This window comes from Alligator mississippiensis, chromosome 5, assembly GCF_030867095.1.
Source record: "Alligator mississippiensis isolate rAllMis1 chromosome 5, rAllMis1, whole genome shotgun sequence".
Classification (NCBI taxonomy): Eukaryota; Metazoa; Chordata; order Crocodylia; family Alligatoridae; genus Alligator; species Alligator mississippiensis.
In genome coordinates, this window is record NC_081828.1 from 167,310,001 (window position 1) to 167,330,815 (window position 20,815).

General features: G+C 42.0%; 1 pseudogene; it reads right to left on the reverse strand.

The window, feature by feature from the left end:
- Nucleotides 1-4,804: 4,804 nt before the first annotated feature.
- Nucleotides 4,805-18,299, reverse strand: LOC106738217 (von Willebrand factor D and EGF domain-containing protein-like; annotated as a pseudogene).
- Between the last annotated feature and the right edge of the window lie 2,516 nt (nt 18,300-20,815).

A 20,815-nucleotide genomic window follows, 5' to 3' on the forward strand; every position in this document is an offset into this window, starting at 1 on the left:
GCAAAGAAAGATTTTCTGCACAACTATAGACTCACAGTTCATGGGACAGACAGCAGTATCTGCATTTTTAGGACAGTCTCTCTGGCTTTCTTTCTGTGGTCCAAAACCTAATCGTCCAAGAAATCAGGCATTGTCCACGAAATCTAAAAAAACCCACAAACAAACAAACAAAAAACCTTATTAAAAATAAAATGCTGGCTCCCCCTGGGAAAGCCCACAGTCCTCATGGTTGCTGCAGTCCAGCCTCACAGCTGCCCCCCAACCCTCATCACTGATTGGCTGACAGGGTTGCCCATTGTGCAGCACCACCCCTGTCCAGTCAGCAGTGAGAGGCAGGGCCACAAAATGGACAGCCCTCAGCCAATCAGCAGCAAGGGGCGGAGCCATTGGGGCCCTTCTGCCAATCAGCAGCAAGGGCAGGCTTGCCATGAAAAGGCCACAAAATCAGCTTCATGCATCATGAGCAGCCTGCGAAAATCTCTTTATCTCACCATGACTTAGGTAGATCCCTAGATATGTGATAGCTGTATTTGAGATACTGTTTCTCTGAATCCTGAATATCCTCTGTACCATATTCCAAATGAAACTGGGCTGAGAGCAGCATTCCTCCGTATTTAGTCAAACTGAAATAGGCCACAAACAAGATGGATTTCTAACTAAGATCACACAAGATCAGATAATGTCATGTAGAATTTTGAATATGTCTGGAAGGAAAAAAAAAAGTCACCTTTCACACATGAACCACCAAATGAAGGACAGAATGAATAGCTTTCTTACATTTCTATCTTAATTATGTAGCTTTTCACATGTGCCCTGTCCTAATCTGATTTGTTTTCAGACAAATCTATTATGTATAATAATGGCTCAACATAAATGATAATATAACAGTTCAGTCCAGCACAACACAAACCCTTGAAGAATCATTTAATCCAGGGGTATGTGGATATGTGGCACAGGCAGCTTCTGTATGTGGCATGCAGCAGACCAGGGAGGGGACAGACAACACAAGCAAGATAAGGCAGGGAGCAGAAAATAGAGAAACAAAGCAGACTGGGAACACAGGGTAGGGAGCAGCTAATGGGGTAGGGGAACAAGGCAGGGAACAGAAAAAGCAGCTGATCAAGCCTGGGAAGATGATGGAAATGGCACTCAGGGAGGGGTGAAGCTAATTTACAATACATTTCCCAAAAAGGTTGGCATCCTAACTGCTTTACTCAGTGCAATCTAAAGTGTTACAACACCTTAAGTTACTCATTACTTGAATTTACTAAATTCATAATTCATCCCTGTATTTTCAAATTTCAAGTTTAAATTCACACTAAAAATATTGTGAGCACAGACAATGAAAAAAAGCAGAAAAGGTTAGCAAATTTTACTACTGACCAATGAGGTTAATCTATAAGAAGTACTCTGTAATGCCTTTCAGTAAAAAAATATAATTAGTGCAATCAACAAACAATATACACCAGCAGTTTGGCATGGGAAAATGATTTTATAAGTCTGGTAACATAGAAGTTATACTGCAGGCAAAAATAGTGGCTGAATTTGCTATAGCCACTGACTTTGGAGGAGGCATGAGGATGAGTTAAATCTCATTGTTAGAAGATAACCGGGGGAAAAGTGACAGCCGATCAGAAATACAGCTACCACAGTCTCCTTACCATTTTTCCTGGAACAAACATATTTCACTGGACCTCAAAGATACAGAAAGTCATAATACATGTGGGGTGTACTGCCAAGCTGTCTCAAATAATATTTTCTAGACACAGATGATAAACTTCTTCATGTGATAAACATATACGTAAGTATCTTTCCACAGTTCTGAATAGGGAGATATACCCATGTCCAAAGAATTATATTCAGAAAATAGAATGTGTTAAATCTTCCAGCGAAAAGCCAGAAACAAACATGGACTTATTGTAGCAGCAACATGAAGTACTCAGAAAAAAATATATATTTGGGGCATGAACTGCCATTTACTATATAATATACTACATATCCTGCCATACACTACAATATTAATGCTGTATAAACACAGTACTAAATCATTAATTTAAACTGAAATTCAAGGATAAAAAAAATGGTTTACCTTTTTTTTGGTGATGAGTGAAAGCCACTTTAGCCAGTAGATGGTGCTACATTGCAGCTGTATTTTAAAAAAAAATACAACCACTTCTATTTTCAGCATGTTAAAAACTTGAGACAAATTACAAATAACGTTTTAAAGAATCTTCTAGCAAATGAAACATTATCTAAACAATCCCAACCAATTCAAATCCCAATCCCAGCTCAAATTAAAAAAAAAAAAAAATCAAGACCTTTTGTAGCCACACTACTGCTTACCTAACTTGAAATCGCTTCTGAATGGAATGCTAGTAGGCTGACATCCTCCATGGTCTGACTCGAAATGTAAATGACCTCACTATGCTCATTTTTATCTGTCCCATATTTTTATTGCTTTTGATAACTCACAAACTTCTAATTAACATCAAGCTCTGCTTTTGGCCATGTTGGTTAAAAAGACTAATTTTGAAATTAATTTAAAATTCTGAAGTTATTCCCAAATCTACTGTTTTTAAGTAACTACTAAAAAAAGTAAGTATTTAAAATTTTAGCAATAGTTAAACACAATCTATTTAAAAACAGATCACAGAAGGGCACAGCAGAAAGAATTTGCCTAACTTAAAGGCCAGGTACAGGCATTACACTTTTACTGGTATAGGTGATCAGAAACCAGTCTGTACCTATAACAGAACAGAAGTTCAGCACACAAAACCTGTCTGTATCTAAGTAAGAAATGCCCCAAGCAAAGCCTCTGAGACAGAGTATGTGTTTCTCCTTGGTTGAAAGCAGCATCTGAACACAAGGCAGCAGTCTCTGTGGCAGGGAGAGGGAGCTCTCTCCATTTGAAAGTACAGTAACCAGAAGACAAGCTGCAAAATGTAATAGATTATATGAATATCTTTCATTTGTCCTTCCTCCAAAAGCATGAAGAATCTCAGAATAAGAACCTTTGACTCCCTTTGCTTCATCTGCATCTGGCCAAAGTTTAGTGGCAATGAAAAGCAGGTGAAATATTCCTTCCATTGCAGCTACTGTATGACTTAGAGCTAACGTATTCTGAGGGAGTGAGACCTTTTTGCTGCTCAACAGGAAAGCAATCTTGAAGCATTATTTAGAGGAAGAAGTCCAGCCCCCAACATTGGCTTTCTACAGGATAACTGCCTCTTTGTGCTCACTAGCAGAGCTGATTTTTAAAAAATAGTAAAATATATATCCTCAAAAGAATGTCCCCTAAAATCTGCCATGAAACATTTGGGTGAGATTTTTTTAAATATTCTGGTGGCAGTTACTGATTCTACTCACTGGTTTTAGCAGGACTCTGGTGCTCCTTCTCTTCCTTATCCCATAGTTTCTGAGGGCGTTCTCTGGTCCCTGGTAAGATAACCCCTCCCTCCAACACACCATACTTCTATTACAAGGGAACAGTCCTAAAAGAGGGACTGACCAGCAGATATGGTGCAAAACTGGGACTTGGGAACCCTAGATTAATTAGCCTGCTTTGTCACTGCTTTTCTGTCTGAGTAAATAGTATAATTTATCTGCATTGATTCTCCAAAATGGACATAACAGCAAAACTCCCTACATAACAGGGATATCGTGGGATGAATAGATGGAAGACTGAAGTGCCCAGATATGATGGTGATGAAAGCCATATCAGTACACAAAAAAAGGCTTCAGGTATAAATAAAGGGTTTAGACAGCAGGTACTAAATTTGAAAAAGGAGATTGTGGCCAGCTCTAGATTACAAGTTTACCATGTTTGGCAGCAGTGCCCTCAAGTGTTCTGTGTAGCTATTGCTCATACTGGAAGCAGAGTAGTTTTGTCTGAATGATGTCAAGGGCAGGCTAATTAAGACAGTATTATGCAGAGAGCTGTTGAACATTTGAAAGCATCACTGCTGGACATAGTAAGTTTGTGGTCGGTGGGCATGCCTACACGTGCACTTAATTCAAAGTAGGTTTACTGCACAGTAATAAATACTGCTCAGTAAGCCTATTGGGGATGTGCTCCCTCTTGGGAGCAGAGCTGCTCCCACCCCCTTTGCAGCAGCCAAGGGGAGCTCCACATCAGCCATCTACACATGCATTACTGCGTAGTAACTACTCTGCAGTTAAATTTACTACCTACTTTTGTAGGTAGCAAATTAACGACAGAGTAGACCAATTTACTGTGCAGTAAGCATCTGCACGTGTAGATGCTTACTGCATAGTAAATTGGTCTACTGAGCAGTAAAGCATCTCATGTAGATATGCCCTATGTGTTCCCAATTTCTCCCCCACCCCTCCAAGCTAGAATGAACCATCATTTCAATTTTTACTTATGTCGAAGAAGAATTAGGATTTAGCCTTGTTTTCCACACTATGCTTAGCAGCTTGATGTTCCTAAAGGAATGGAAATTATTTCTACTATCCCTTTCTAAGATCTATTTCTTAAGTAACAAATCCTAATATGGTATATGAAAAAGCTCCCCCCCATTTGGACCCAGATGATTTTACTGAAGGCACAATCATTAAAATGCCCTTTTGACAGTAAGATTAAATAAGATGTTTTAATAGTGCAAATGTTTGTTATAATCAGCTATTAATGTATGAAGCTTTTTTTCATGAGGGACCGTTCTTCTATTAATGATCATCAGTGAGAAATGAGAAAGAAAACCAGGCATCCATTCTGAAATGCTTTATTTAAAAAAGATATATTCAATGTCAATTGCATTTACAGAGAAACAAAATTGTTCTGCTCATTAAAAACACACAGAAGTACTCACATATATTTCAATGGCTTTGTTACTGTCTGGAATATTTTTTCCAAATACTTGCTCTCTCTCACAGAAGAGCTTTTCTTTAAGATATTTGGAAGAAAAAATATTTATAAATCAATTAAGTATGATAAAAAAAATAATAAAGCCTCCCTCCCTGTCTCCCATATTTGCTTGATAAGACAATGTAACACTCCTTCAGCAGAAGAGGTTTCATTCCTTTCTTCGTACATTGTAAACCAGAGAATGGCACATGTTTGGAGCTATATATTTCCCTCCATGTTGACAAGGCAGCTTACAAACAGCTGAAATGGGAGAGACACCAAATATATGGTACATTTTTTCAGACAAAAGAGTATAATGTTTCTTGTATGACTCACTGTATAGTAGAATCGTTCCCCAATGACAGTTCTGGGGACAATATCAATAAAAGCATAATGGAAATAATGTAAGCAAAAACTCCTTGAATTATAGCCTGATGTCCTTTATTCAGGTCCCGTGGTAACGTACATAAGTTCACCCACATTCTGTTTCACCTTTAAAACAACTGGATCTGTTCTCTTGATAAAGGCTGTACTGTGACTTGGAGTACATTCCTGATAATGTTAACTGTTTGCTACCCCTGGGAATTTCTTTCTTCTCTAAGTTCACAGTCCTCCATACTTTTAAATCACCCCTGCACCTGCTTTTTCCCTCACACCTGAGGAAAACTATTGCATTTGAAAGCTTATTTGAGCTTACCTCAACCATGCAGTTGGTCCAATAAAAGATATCAGTCACAATAATCCTTGCTTCTTGCATAAAGGACATAAGAATTCCTATTTCCATACTTTCTAGGGGCTAACTAAAACTGGGGTTTGGATACAGAGGTGTAGTCAGTGTTTGTTGTACGCACACTACTTCTCCCAGAGCATACGGGCTGGAGTTGGGAGGCATGAGGAGGAAGGGAGACAATGAATAGGCAGGGCCTTGGCTCCACACCAGCGTTACATATAAGGTTGCAAATGCAAGTTAATTGTTAGTTTCACAGGCCCTGCATGAGAATTTCAAAATAAAATCAAAATGTGGCAACTGGTATTCCTAAACTGATCGCTAGTGCCATAACTGAGGCAATGCCAAATTAAACGGGATGTGAAGACCCCAAACGCTTCAATCACTGTTCCACAAGATTTTCATTAACTAAACACTGTGGGACCTGGGGCTTTCTAATTTCTTCTGACATCTACCCTTGAACCTCAGGGCAACCCCTGCACTCCTGTCTTTTTGCATTAGAAAGAACAAGGGATAAGCTGTTTCATCAGAGATGTGATTTGTGGTGTTGCTGCTACAAGAGAGTAGATTATAGCATTTATTTGCAAGGGCTGCTTGACATCATCAGCTGCATTAATGTTTCTACAGTGCTTGGAATCCAAGGTCCATATGACTGGTATTTCAAAGATAGTCCTTTTCCACCAAATTATTCATTTCAAAAGGATTAGTCCAGGGGATTAATCCAGAGTCTAGAGCAGCAGCATTGAGGAGACCCAGTTCAAGGGCAATCTCCAGAAAGCAATCTTCAGTCTCCAGGATGGCAGGAAGAAAGTCTGCTCTTCCTAATATAATGCCTCTGCTTCCAGAAATGAAACAGCATTGTGGTAACACATGGGGTAGCTGTATGGGAAGGAAAGGTAATGCAAAAAGGGGAAAGGCATGTTTGGATCAAAAATGATATGCTCCTTCCTCTCCTAACTGGGTATCAGTGTTTTGGAAGTGTGTGGCTCTTATCTTACTTAGCAGGATTAAGACAGCTGTTTACTACAGCCTTTTATTTACTCTCTAGACAAAGGAAACAGGCAACCATCCTGTGAAACTTCCAGAGGGAACGCTTCCGAAGTGAGAGGGAATTTCATTTATCATGCCCATAAAGTCCTTAGGCTCTCTAAGACTACCAACTAGTGCCAACCTTGACGAGGTTTTGGGCGACAAATATCTTCATACTAACTGCTGACCTGAATCCACAAAACTTGTTTCACATAGATTCACAAACGGCATTAAATAATAGTTTTGGTGACCACCCAAAGCTTGGAATGTAACTAGATATTCAGAGGTGCACGATGGCTCTATCTCCCTGTACTCATAAGCCAGTCCCTACCAAATGTAACCATGACAAATACTAGTATGAGGTCCTTTATTTGGAGCTTAGCCAGGCATTGGTGATTTGAACCATCAATTAGTTATTCAAATATGCACATACAATAATGAAAAATAAATATCAGTGTAGTTTACCTAGATGGCAATCTCCACCAATGCCTCCAGCTCAGCAGCTGCAGATTCCAGGGGCCACACAAGCTCCATTGTTCTGACATCCCTGAGGATAAATTGCTGGAAAGAAAAAAAGAGTAGATAAAATAAGCAGTTCCCTACTACACTTATGCAGGCTATAAACAGACGAGATTGAGTCAGATTGTTAGCTGGTGTAAAACAGCATAGGCCCATAATATAGTTATGCCCATTTCTATCAATCAATGTTCTGGCCTGCATGCTTATCAGCTTCACTTAAAAGATAAGTGCATTCCTATAGCTACCATTCACTTAAATTTTCAGTAAGCTACCCTTACTGGATAAAGGATCACAATGAAATTCTTAATAGATTTATAACACTTTAGCTCAAAAGTAATTTCACTGCATTTACTTTGAAATTAACATCACTAGTGATTGAATGACTCCCCCACTTTCATAGCAGTTCTGTAAACTCTGCATAATTATCAGTTCTTAATCCTTTTTAAATGCTTTTGTTAGTATTGCAAATGCTTCAAATCCATGCAAAATATCTTATTTTTTCAGCCACTATATACTGTATATATAATGTACTTCTACTTTATTATCCTAATAGAAGAGCAAAGCTGCCATTTCAATGAAGCGAAAGACAGTTTCCTCAAATTAAATAGCTTTTCTGGCACATGAATGGGAAGTCTGCTCCCAACTTGGTTTTATACATTCAGCAAATAGTAATGAAAAACGGAGCAGACTGCAGTCACATATCTGGCAAAAGATGTTGTTTCCACAGATCTCTCATTAGGCTGCCATCTGGACATGTTTACAGTCCCCAGGCACTGTTAGCATTTGAGTTACCGTGGGTACAAACAAAGTACAGATATCAGCACTTACCTTCCTGGCACCTTAGCCCAGTCCAGCCAGAAGCACAAAGACACTTCACAATCCCATTGACAGAGATGCACTCCCACCATTCTGACACCCTCCTTCACAGCTTACTGCAAAAGTGTAGTACACATGCAACAGATAAAAGTCATGAATCGTTCATCTGCCCTCAACTACACATGATAGAACAAGTCTGAAGCGGTTGATAGACTGCCATTTTAGTCAACTTCATTATTAATAAAGTTTCTGACTGCAACCTATTAGTAAAATAGAGGCTGTTATTATGTTTTAACACTAATTTCTCTCAACTGTTGTAAATGTTGTATGCAATTTAGTGCAGGGTCTAATCCTGCTCTCTTTACATGTAGCAGACACAGAAAAACAGCATGAGTAAAGATAATCAAGTCCTTAGATCCTGACATAGCAAAATGCTTAAGCAGGTACTTAATATTAAGCATAATCTTACATGTCAGGAAATCACAGAAAAGCAGGTTTGGTAGGGCCCAGAGGCCAATCTAGTCCAACCACTTCTCAAGGCAGGATCATCCCTGCCAAAAGCACCCTAGTCAAGTGTGCATCTATCTACCTTGCTTGACATATGATAGTCGATGAAACCGAATCAACATGGTGCATGGTGACCAGTGGCATCCCCTGAGGCTTCGTTCTCAGACCTGTACTCTATAGTTTATTTATAAATGATCTGGACTCTGGTGTCAGAAGCAGACTGGTTATGCTCACTGACAACACCAAACGATGGGAAAGTGTGGTCACCCTAGAGGATAGGCTGGTGATCCAGGCTGACCTTGACAGGTTTGCAAGGTGGGTGGATCAAAACCTGATGGCATTCAACACAGAGAAATGGAAGATGCTCCACCTTGGAAGAAAAAACTTGCATCACACTTATAGGCTCAGCAGTGCTACACTCACTAGCACCACGACTGAAAGAGATTTGGGGGTCATGATTGACCACAATATGAACATAAACCACCAATGTGATGCTGCAGCTGCGAAAGAAAACAAAATTGTGGCTTGCATCTACCGATACATTTCAAGCAAGACCCAGGAGATCATCCTCTGGTTGTACTTGGCCTTGGTGAGGCCGCAGCTGGAGTACTGCATTCAGTTCTGGGCTCCACAATTCAGAAAGGATGTGGAGAAGCTTGAAAGAATCCAGAGGAGAGCCCCGCACATGATTAGAGGACGAAAGAGCAGGTTTTAGGAGGAGAGACTCAGAGACATGGGACTCTTCAGCCTGGAAAAGCATAGGCTCAGGGGTGACTTGGTGTCAGCCTATAAGTACATAAGGGGTGTGCATCAGGAACTGGGAGAACATCTGTTCACCAGGGCACCCCAACGGAAGACAATGGTCACAAACTCCTGGAAGACCGTTTTAGGCTGGACATAAGGAAGAAACTTCTTCACTGTCTGAGTCCTCAGGGCCTGGAATAAACTCCCCCCAGAGGTGGTACATGAACCTACCCTGGACACTTTCAAGAAACACTTGGATGCCTATCTTGCTGGGATCATTTGACCCCAGCTGACTTCCTGCCCCTTGGGCAGGGGGCTGGACCTGATGATTTTGCCAGGTCCCTTCCAGCCCTAATGTCTATGAAATCTATATGTTTAACTGTTTGCTTAAACAGGATCTCAAGGATTCTGAGGTACTACTTTCAGACAACATTGACTACACTTATTAAATCTTGGTTCAGTGGAGCCTAAACCAGCTTCTGCACAGCTGACTGCTAAAGCAACCTGTGCTCCCCAAAACCACTTTTCAAATGTGGGGTGACATGCAATCTGTGCAGCCACATGAACATCCTAACATAACAGTGGTGATTACTCCACTCAACAGCTTTGCTATAGAAAAGAAGGATATTCCAGTTGTTAGACAATTAGTTGGAACATGGAAGAGAGAGGTTCAGATCTTTGCTCTGTTTCAGATGCCTGGATGATGTTCAGAAAGTCACTTATGATATGTGTACACTGCAAGCATACTGTACAGACAGTCAGACACACTATGCTGTTTCTTCTGGGCTGCCTCCTAAATCAGAAACAGTATACTCACATTTGTGCATTGCCACAGATGAGCTAATAAACAATGTTAATTAGCCTGCCTGCTGCACAACTCCAACACAGCTATACCATTTCCAGTTCAGGACACCCACCTGGAACACGGCAGCATATATCAGGACATGACTGTCCCGCATGGTATGCTTGCAGCATAGGCATGTCCCCAGTCCTTCTGTTGCATGGTGAGAGTCGTATTTCCCTGGCTCACAGGAGTAATGTGAGAATAAATATGAACGATAATTGCTCAGATACTATCGTAGTTTAAGACACAATTACCAAAGACAGCCTGTTCTCAATAGATTCCTGGTCCTCCATCCCAAGATGCCCCAGCCTGGCTTAGCACCTTCCATCAAGACGTCTCCCAAATGTTGGAAAACTGAGTCTCCCTCCCGCCACCCCCCAATGAATTTGTATAGTGCCACAGGAGTCCCCCCTCAGCCATCTCTTGTGATATACTCATTCTGAATACATTGCAAAGATACATATTCCAATCATGTAGTAAACCTGCATTCTGTGGCTCTTCTTTATTCTTATATTTTTGATGAGAATAAAAAAATAATCATAGTCAACATTAATGTATTATCATTGACATTTGAATTAAGCATCCTTTAGAATGGCTAAGTTAATGCACACCCTCTGGCCAACTTTTCAAGTTCTCTGCAAACTCAAGCAAATGTTACTACATCAATTACATTCAGATCATGTTTTCATTACAAAACATCATCTAGATCATTACATACATTTTTTAATGATTGCAAATCTGTCCAGACCTGTCCCTTCCGCAGAACATATCCTAGGTTTTGAGAAAGACTAGGTTAAATTCAAGCCGTGCATGCACTTGACACAGGGTAGAAAAATCCACAAGGCGAATATCAAGCAGAGTATAAGTACAGATTAATTCCTATGAAGCATAACTAGCTAGGGTCTGAGCTGAATTACAGAGAATACTGATTAAGGGAGATGAAAGCCTAATGCGCTGGGAAGTTCTTTGTCTCAGCAAACTGCTAACAGCCTATCTTTCAGCATCATGGAAAGGTGTGTGTCCAGACCTGGGAGGTCTGCTTTACCAAGCTGAGTTATTTCTCTCTACAGAAAAATTAAATTGCTTTGTCCTCTTCTCTCTCACCCAAGGCTGTGGGGGACCATGCTGCCTATCCCATCCTCACCAGTTTGGGGGCTGCCCTAGACAAATATTTTATCTGAAAATTAGAATATGTAATTTTTTTTTTATTTCTCCTGCCACTCCTGCATGGATGATCATAAGGCTTAATACTAAGCCAGTAGTAAAGATGCATCTTTCTTCTTCATAAATCTCCAAAAACTTATCAATGGCTTAACAGCTGAAAACATTTGTAAGCTGTTTTCCAAAGCATTACTATTCATATAAATAATTTATAGAGGTTCCACAAATGAATGCAAAATTATTAATTGGATCCCTATATATATATATATATATATATATATATACACACACACACACACACACACACACACACATCTATCTGAGAACAGCAAGAAGTCAACTCATTAAGAAATAGCTGAGAAAACATCTTCATTTAGCTCAACGACCCCAAAGTACAGAATATATTTGTGTCTATCCTGAGGGCAAAATTGTCTTAAATCCACATGACAGATCTCAGCTCAGATATTCCATTTCCCCCTGCATGTGCAAAATTGCTATGGATATGGATCTTAAACAAGAACAGATGGTAAAGGAATTAGGGGCAGATCCAACTCCCAGTGAAATCAATGCAGATTTCCCAATTATTTTAATGGGTATTAGAGCAGGCCCTAGATAAGTCTCAACTACATTCTCCCTATTCCTATTTCCCAAACGCCAGCTGTTTTTCTAATCTGAAATATTTCTTGATTTAACTCACCTTTATGACAGTATCTTCCTCCAGAGCCAGGTGGGCCTCTGCATTTGCCAGGTCAGAGACACTCCCTGCCATTTTTACATTTTGGATAACAAGTTGCAGCAAGACAAGGGACATGGCCTAATTAAATACCCCTATGTTCACAGACACTTCTGAAAAATACTTCTGAGTAGGAGGCCTATAAATACACACTAATTCATTCTTAAGATTAAACCCAAGAAAGCAAAAAGGATGCTATTGTATTTTTAAATTCTTGTATAAGTGCAGATACCTTCCACAAACTTTTAACTTTAGATTTTTTTCAATTTACTTTATTTTTTTGTGCTTCCAACCCAGAACTATTGACAAAAAACTAGCAATTGATATAGGCCTGTAACCCATGGAACAGATTACGATGGAGTTATATATTTTCTTCTAGTTCTACAAAGCCATGTCAACAGGCATGCTTTTTAATATTTTCTAATAAAATAAACCAGGTATATAAGATCAGAGAAGGCTAGGGAGGAATTCACAAAGCTGACTTAAACCAGAATTTGTCAAATCAGGAGTTCATGAACAAGAATCATGATCACAAACAGCTTGCTATCCTATATTACCAAATGGATGGAGTGTGAGTAGGTGGAAGGAGGTTCACAGCACAGAAAATGTAAAACATCACAGATAAGATTTTATATTTTCAAACTTCATAGTAAGAAAAGGGATAGAGAATATTTTAGATCTACATGCAAGACAGATGCAAGAGTGTCACAAAACAGATGTCTAGCAATGTACTAAACCTCAATAGATGCTTTTGACAATTTAGGTCAAAGATAGAGGAAAAGAAAAAAGTAAGTTCAGGAAACAGAAGAGAGTAGGGTGGGTGTGGTTAAGACATGTATTGACATCATTAGCACCTTCTGGTTCTCTTGCCACCCTCTCATTTCCCGCTCCATCCTCAATTTTCTTCTCAAATGGCCTTCTTAAAATGCAATTACGTTTGGAAAAGACCTCAGGAAGTCATCTAGCCCAACCTCCTGCTCAAAGTAGGATCATCCTGGGGTCTTAAAAACCACCAAGGAAGGAGATTCCACAACCTCTCTGGGTATCCTGTTCCAGTGCTTTACTACCCTCCTTGTGAGAGAGTGTTTCCTAATATCTAACCTAAACCTCCTTTTGCTGCAACTTGAGACCATTGCTTCTTGTTCTCTCATCTGCCACCACTGAGAACAATCTAGCTCCATCTTCTTTGTAAGCACCCTTCAGGTCCTTGAAGGCTGCTATTAAATGCCCTCTCAATCTACTCTTCTCCAGACTAAATAAGCCCAGTTCCCTCAACCTCTCCTCATAAGTCATGTTCCACAGTCCTCAAACTATTTTCATTGCCCTTCACTGGACTATCTCCAATTTGGCTGCCTATCTTTTGTAGTGGGGCACCCAAAACTGAACACACGTGTAGCTTTACCAGTGTGAAATAGAGGGGAATAAGCTCTTCCTTCGATCTGCCAGCAACGCTCCTACTAATGCCGCCCAGTATGCCACTAGCCTTCTTGGCAACAGGTTCACACTGTCAGCTCATATTCAGCTTAAGCCTTTTCTGCAGAGCTGCTGCTTAGCCAGTCAGTCCCCAGCCTGTACCAGTGCATGGGATTGTTCCATCTTAGCTGCATTTTAGATTAAAGTGGTTTATGATAAAACTTTTGATGCATCTGTTCAGGAGACTCTTCCTGTATTTCATTGGCTCTTTTTTTTTTGCTGACAGCCAAAATATGTGCAGCATGAGACAAATGAAAACCCCCTATCTTGCAAGGGTCTGAGTATAGCTGGTTAGATTATTCACTGCAAATAAATTATTTGACAAATTTAGCTCTTGTCTTTACTTATAAATCTTTCATGAATTGATCCTGATGTCTATTAATATAGATGTCTATTAATATATTTGCCATTCACCAGATTCAGACTATAGCATGTGCGGTTTTCATTTTTGCTCTTTGCAATTCATTGGTGCTTGTGTAGGATTGGTTCTCCTAAATCACATGCTATTGTTTCTACCCTCTGTTTGAATGGCTGAGAAATCTGAAATGGAAAAGCAAACAATCCCTTAATAATTTCATGTTTACACCTAAATACACTCAGTCACTGTGAAAACAGGTATTCAATATAAGAATGGCCACTTCCCAAATACTGATGTGAGCAAAACCTTATTTCTACAACTGTTCACATTTAGCAAAAAGTAAACCAAAGAGCTATTAAGAATTCAGCTATGCAAGTGTAGCAGCATTAAAAAAATGGACCCACCTGAAAGAATGGGAAGGGCTGCCCTGCAGAGAGACAGAATTTGTCCCAGCAGGGACACTGTAGGCTCTGAGGGCAAGTGAAGCTGTTTGGAGGCAGCCCTGTTGGAAGTGGGAGGGGCGACGTAACCCCAGCAAAGTTTTGAAATAGAGCCCTTAGCAAAAGCCCCGGAAGGGCCCTGGCCTGGGATAGGCTGAGAGGCTTGGATAAAAGGGGAAGCAGTTTTCCTGCCAGGGGAGGGGAATGAGAGAGAGAGAGAGAGGGGCAGGCTGGAGACGGGAGAGAGTCTCAGCACAGTGGTCCCTCGGAGAGCCCCTGGCAGAGCCCTGCAGAAGCAGCAGCAGAGGCTGCACCGGGAGTGATACAGTATCTAGTTTCTCTCTCTGCTGGGGAGCACTGCAGTGGCAGGACCAGAGAGGGGCTGCTTGTGTGGAGACTCCGAGCCTGGGAAGACCCGCCTGCAGCCTGGTGTGGCTGGACGAGCACAGCGTAGCCAGGGGGAGACTGCTGGAGACTGCCCTGTTTTCCCTGGTGGGTGAGGGGCCCCGGGGCAGGCAAGGCCCTGGGAGGGGCTGCGTTTGCCGGGGCTGTGAGGCTGTGCGGGTCATGAGAGCTGCTACAGCCTGCAGCCCAGACACTGCTCCCTGCTGAGCCAGGGAAGCGGGGGCAGAAGCAGGGGGAGGCTGTCTTGCAGGGACTGCAGAGGAGAAGCCACCACCTGCTGCCCAGAGACCTCTGGAGCACAGAGAGGGACACCAGCACCAGGGAGCGCCCACAGACCACATGCAGGGACACAGACAGTGCTGCTTCCTGAGACACCCTGCCAGGGCAGTGCACACAGGATCCCCAGTACACCATGTGCAAGTGAGAGACTGTAAATAAGTTCTTGAGGGTTTATTAGTTGGTATATCAATGTGTTTATTTATTGGTTACTTGTTATTTTGTAAATAATTAAACCTTGTAAATAGTTTGAGAACTGTCTGCGAGGGTGCGTGATTGTAAGGGGAGGCTCTCCGCTCGGGGGCACTGCAGCAGCTTCCCAGGGGGGCTGGGCAGGGCTACTGGGTACCCCAGGATCCCACAATTTAGGTGAGGACACGTGTAGTGTCGTGCCCAGGGTCACACAAGCAAGGTATTTGATCAGCTCCACTCCATTCATACTCTGCAGAATCAGACCCAAAGTGGTAAATTTAAAGAAAGTTATAGTACCAGTTCCACACATTTTTAAATTTTCCTTATTTATACTAAGTTTTGTACTGCAGCAGTATCCAAAATAGGAATGTATTTAGCTAGACACTACACACATATTCTAAGAGAATCCACCTTGAAGACCATATATAGTAAAACATGCCAGAGAATGCATGAAATGAGTATATCAAATAGGTAGCAGGGAAAACGGTAAAGAAAACCAAGAGAACAGCAATGAGATCCCCAAGGACAGGTTTGTTGGGAACTTGATACTTTGATCCCAATTACTTAAAAGGTTTTGTTTTACAACAAGTAATAGCAACTACTCTCAGCCTGTTGCATTTATCTATTATTGCTTGGCCAGTTTCCTGTGATAGAAGTGGATGGATTATAAGGAGGTCCCTGAAGGAAGCAATGCTTTAGAATATTTAAAGAACTTTTATAACATTGGGATTAGAAACCAATGTTAATGGAGAGAAACAAAGCATAGAAAAGACTCCAAACATTTTTTAAGGAAGACCTTTGCCTTTCTATTTCGAAGACTATAGGCAACTCCAGATTGAAGTCCAGCTTCTTGCCATCCTCTTTGTCAAAATGTGTGCCCCTGGATTTTTTGTTTTTTCTTAAGCAAGAAATACAATAGTTCCAGCTAGCTGGAAAGTAGCTGTCTGCAGCTTAAATTATCTGACTAAAAAGTAAACCCCGTTTTAAAAGCCACAATTAATAACAATACCTTAGGCAATTGCTTAAGCATTTTGTAATACCACTACAACAATATTTACAGGCTACTTAGGGTTCAGATGTTATGGAGTGTTGCTCTAACTGCAAGCAATCCTCTCTCAATTTGAACAAAAAAAACATTTTTAAAAGAAATTCTTTCAACTGATCAGCATTCCCTTTGTGACACTGGCCTTGGGAAACAGCTCATAAATTCAATCTCCTGAATGTCACATACCCTTGGAGACAAGCAGGGTTGATGCTTCTCTCAGAGCAATTAACACAAAGAGGAAGAGGTTGAAAATGCCATTCTGTGAATAGTTTCCATCAGGGAAAAAGGGGTTCACTTCATGGTATACAACAAAAACTCTCCAGACTTCATCACCCTGTCACATCAGTTTTTAGCACAAGACAGTGGAAACAGATAGCATTTATTCAGTCCACCAGTTTACTCCAGCAAGCACTCTCGGGCCTATTCTGGTTGGAAATTGAATAGATGTAATATGGGGGGGGGGGGAGGGAGGAAGAAGGGTGGAAAAATCAATCAACGGCTCATACAAACATCTAATTACATTCATAACAAAAGTTTTCATAGTAGTCACAAGTAACATGACAGGTTTGTTGTCTCCTTTCACTACCAAGCACAATTTCTTCCTCTACATTCAACCTTTCCAGCACCCTGAAAATGCTAGGAATGCCAAAGAAGAATCTTTTTATTGACTAGACCATGACAATGATGCCTCAGGTGAAAAGGAGACAAAATAATAGGCATACCCTTAAACAGCTCTTGTCTGGAAAAGGAGAAAAGTAACTGATCTCAATGAGTCTTTTTGATGGGACATGATATGAAGGAATTTACTTATCTAGAACTTCATCTGCACAGATAACTTTCTCAGAGAAGGCTGCATTGATTCTCCTTCAAAATTCTAGGCAGTTTTGTCCCTATGAACAAGTAAAGAAAGAATACCCCCCATACTTCTCAAATCGCCAAAGAAGCCTAATTATTACTGTGACCACCAGAGGAGTCTCTTTCTAAAGCAGTGATCACCGACCAGTGGATCTTGATCCACCAGTAGATCTCGGAGCCTCATGGAGTAGATCCGAGGCTGAGGTGGGAGGCCGAGTGCCTGCGTGCATGCGCACACATGCTCTGGCCCAGCAGGTTGGTCTGTGAGGGAGGGAAGCGGGGGGGCTAGATCAAGGCCCCACAGCGATGCAGAGGCAGTAGCAGGGGCCTCCGCCAGGTGGGACTTACCTGCCAGGGAGGTGCTCCCCCAAATAATTTTTTCTCCCTCTGCCTTGATCTGCCCACCCCCCCTCCCTCCCCACAGACTTACCTGCTGGGAGGAGGGAAGAGGGGGTGGCAGCAGCACATAGTAGATCTTGGGTTCCTTTTAAATGCCAAAAGTGATCTCCTTCTTAAAGAGGTTGGAGACCACTGATCTAAAGGCATTTGAGCTTACTACTAAATAGGGATGGACATGAACGACACATTCCCCCAGAGGCTGGAGGGGTGGGGGGGAGGCACGGCGACTGCCCACTGGTGGCAGTGGCGGCGGTGGGGTGTTGAGTGCTGACCAGCAGTCGGCAACCACCTGCAGATGCTGCCAGCAGTGTCAGCAGTGGCCAGCAGCAATCAGCAACCGCCCATAACAGCAGCGGCGGTGCTGCCAATCTCAGAGGGTGCACATGCACCCCCTATGTGTTGCCAATGGAGATTGATCATCCATCCCTGCACTGTTAGCTCCCCAGCACCCAGGCCTTGGCAGGGAACTCAAACTTGTGGCTCCCCACAGGTGACCAAACCTGGAAGCCCTGATCCCCGCATTGTAGAGAGCACCTGGGTAGGGCCCTTTCCTCCTGCAGGGGCTGGACATCTTCTGCATGGTACCTGCTGATGGCTGAGCCCTCCTGGGGTGATGGTGCCAACCCCCTCCAGTGAAGGGCGCCACGCCCTGCAGCTGCGGCCCGTGCCCGCAGCAGGGCCATACTGCTAGAGCCCTTTATCCTACTGGCACAGCTGGCCCTCATAACCCATGGCATAGAAGCAGGTGCTGTTGCAGATGCAGAGGCTGCTGTAGTGGCAGGCTGGGCAGCATGTGGTGTGTGGGTCAAAGATGAATGGCACTGCCACCCCCCATGCCGCCTCGGGCTGCCCTGTGCCCAGTTCTGAGCTGGCTGCCCCCAGTACCAGCACCAGCCACCCCAGCATCTGCATCACGACCTGTGCTCCCCCTCAGCCTCTCTCCATGCCACCCCCAGCTCAGCCACCCCCTTTCTGCCTCCCTGCAAAACACGAGACAAAGCCTGCCCCCCACCTTCACCTTCAGAGCTCCAACACCAGGGAGTAAATGACTCCACCCCAGCCCTGGCTGATGCGTTTCAAGCCTGTGCCAAGGTAAAGACAAGGGAACCTCTGTTTGGAAATGCCAGTGCTCCCTGCTTCACATCTTGAATTCTAGATTTACTGACACAGAATTAGTTCAAGTTTCCAGCCTCATTTTATAGGAATCTGGGAAGCCTACTCAACTGGGTAGAAAACAAGGAAGCCTGCACAAGTGACTGTGCTGCCTCACATTAGGGTTGCCAACTCTGAGTCTATTCCATGAGGTTTTGGGAATGCCAATGTGCCCACGACACACAACACTGAACGTGCCCACGTGCATCAGTTATGGATAATGGTGCATAGACTTTATGCCAGGAAGGCAAATGCACGTCACTGGTGCATTTTAAAAACCCGCTGGACTACTATATATATTGGATTCAATATTTAATATTTATTTTAATGAATGTCCTATCATTTATCTGCCAGGTGACTCTCAACAGGCTCCTGGAGATTTATGTCTAATTCCTGGAGACTCCAGGGCAAGCCTAGAGGGTTGGCAACCCTAACCCTCATCCAGAACTCATTGAAGCGCTTCTCTTCAGTGGGCTTTGGACCAGTGGTTTAGCCAAGGTCCTACAAGAACTCCTGACTTAAAATGGTGGGGTAAAGCTGCCTGTGCACAGGCTCTGATCATCCCAATTGCAGTTAGTTGAGCCTGTCACTACATGCAATCTGCACTCTTCCCCCCACCTCAATTTAGCCTTTGTAAAAAACCAAACAAACAAACAAACAAAAAACAACAAATATGAACAATTGTAAAGAGTAGGAACCAAACTCCAGCTAGGGAAGAGGAATTACTTCAGCAGACAGGTAACATGGTTCTATATGCCTCCCATCTGAACCTGTCTGTCACTTAAAGCCTAAGGAAAATTTCCAGGAAATTAGTGGTGAATTAGGTTTACAGGGATAAGAAACTGCAGGGCTCCTAAATTTGTAGTCTGGGCTATCTAGTCTGACCTGCATAAATCAGACCACAGGATTTCACTAATTGGTTACTAACAGGCCCTAAATGTTTTAATCTCAACTAGGACTACTTTACAGACATATCTATTCATAGTATAAAGACTTCAAGTGAGAGAATCTATTATCACACTAGGCAAATTGTTTTAATGCTTAATTCAGACTAGAAATAAAGTGCATACTTTTAACAGAGAGTTAAAAATATGCACATTATTTCTAGTCTGAATTGATCTAGCATTTTTATTCAAGCTTCGTCTTTTTATGTTATACAGACCTCAACGCCAAAATCCTTCTCCTTATAAAGGGATTTATAGAGTGAGCAAATTACCTCTTACATTGCCTCTAGTCATCTTTTCTAGTCTGTGATTGTGTAACAGGTTTTCTAGATCTTGAATCATTCTTGTAGCTCTTCTCTGGATCCTCTCCCATGTGCATTCTAGTATTAATTGCAGTATATACGAGAATAAATCCCTTCCTACTTCTTGTTATTCTCCTGCATTAAATGGTTTGTTCTGCCAACACATCACCCTGGGAGCTCATGTTCAGTTATTTAAGCACATGACCCTCAAATCACCATTCTCCCTTTCCTATAACTGAACTACATTCTTTGTTCCAGGATGTCTGTGCTTATTAACTTGAATCTGTACTAATTTGCATGTTGGTCAAGTGAACCTAGTTTATAATGCAATCCAGGGCACGATACAAGTAGGATGACCATATGTCCTAGTTTAGCAGGGACAGTCTTGAATTTCAACGGCTGGTCCCAGCTGGTTGTTGGGGATTATAATGTGCACCCCAGAAATGCAGGGGGATGGGGTATAGTCTGGCCAGAAGTTGAAGCAGCACAGTGCCTTGCAGGTGGGCATGCAGACACCGCTGCCTGACTGGCCCGCAGCCTTACAGCCACTGACTTGTGAGAGTACAGGGGGCAGGGCAGCAATGTCCCAGATTTCTGGGATTTCCATATGGTCAGCCTATATATAATTGATATTTCCTTACCATTTACCGCACACCATTTTTTGCTTTATTTGCATACTTTACAAATGATTTTATACCTTTTCCCAAATCATTTATTATACTGACTCTCCATGATTTTGAAAGGGTGCTTAATTTCTCTTTGCTTTAATTTGTAAAGTAGTTTGAATAATCACAGATGGGTGTTATGAGACTTACTATTTGCAGAGTTTGAGAAAGAGACAAAGATTAAACTGCTTCCTTAGCAATGTGACATGAAATGTTGTGCTTCTTGAATCAAACTAATAATGTACTTCATATGGGAGAGGAATGGGTAAAAAGAAACCCTATAATGAAAACCCAATGTGCAGGAAATTCCCATGGCAGTTTGGATAATGGCAGTTTTTCAGAGTGACAGACCTTGCTTTGAATAA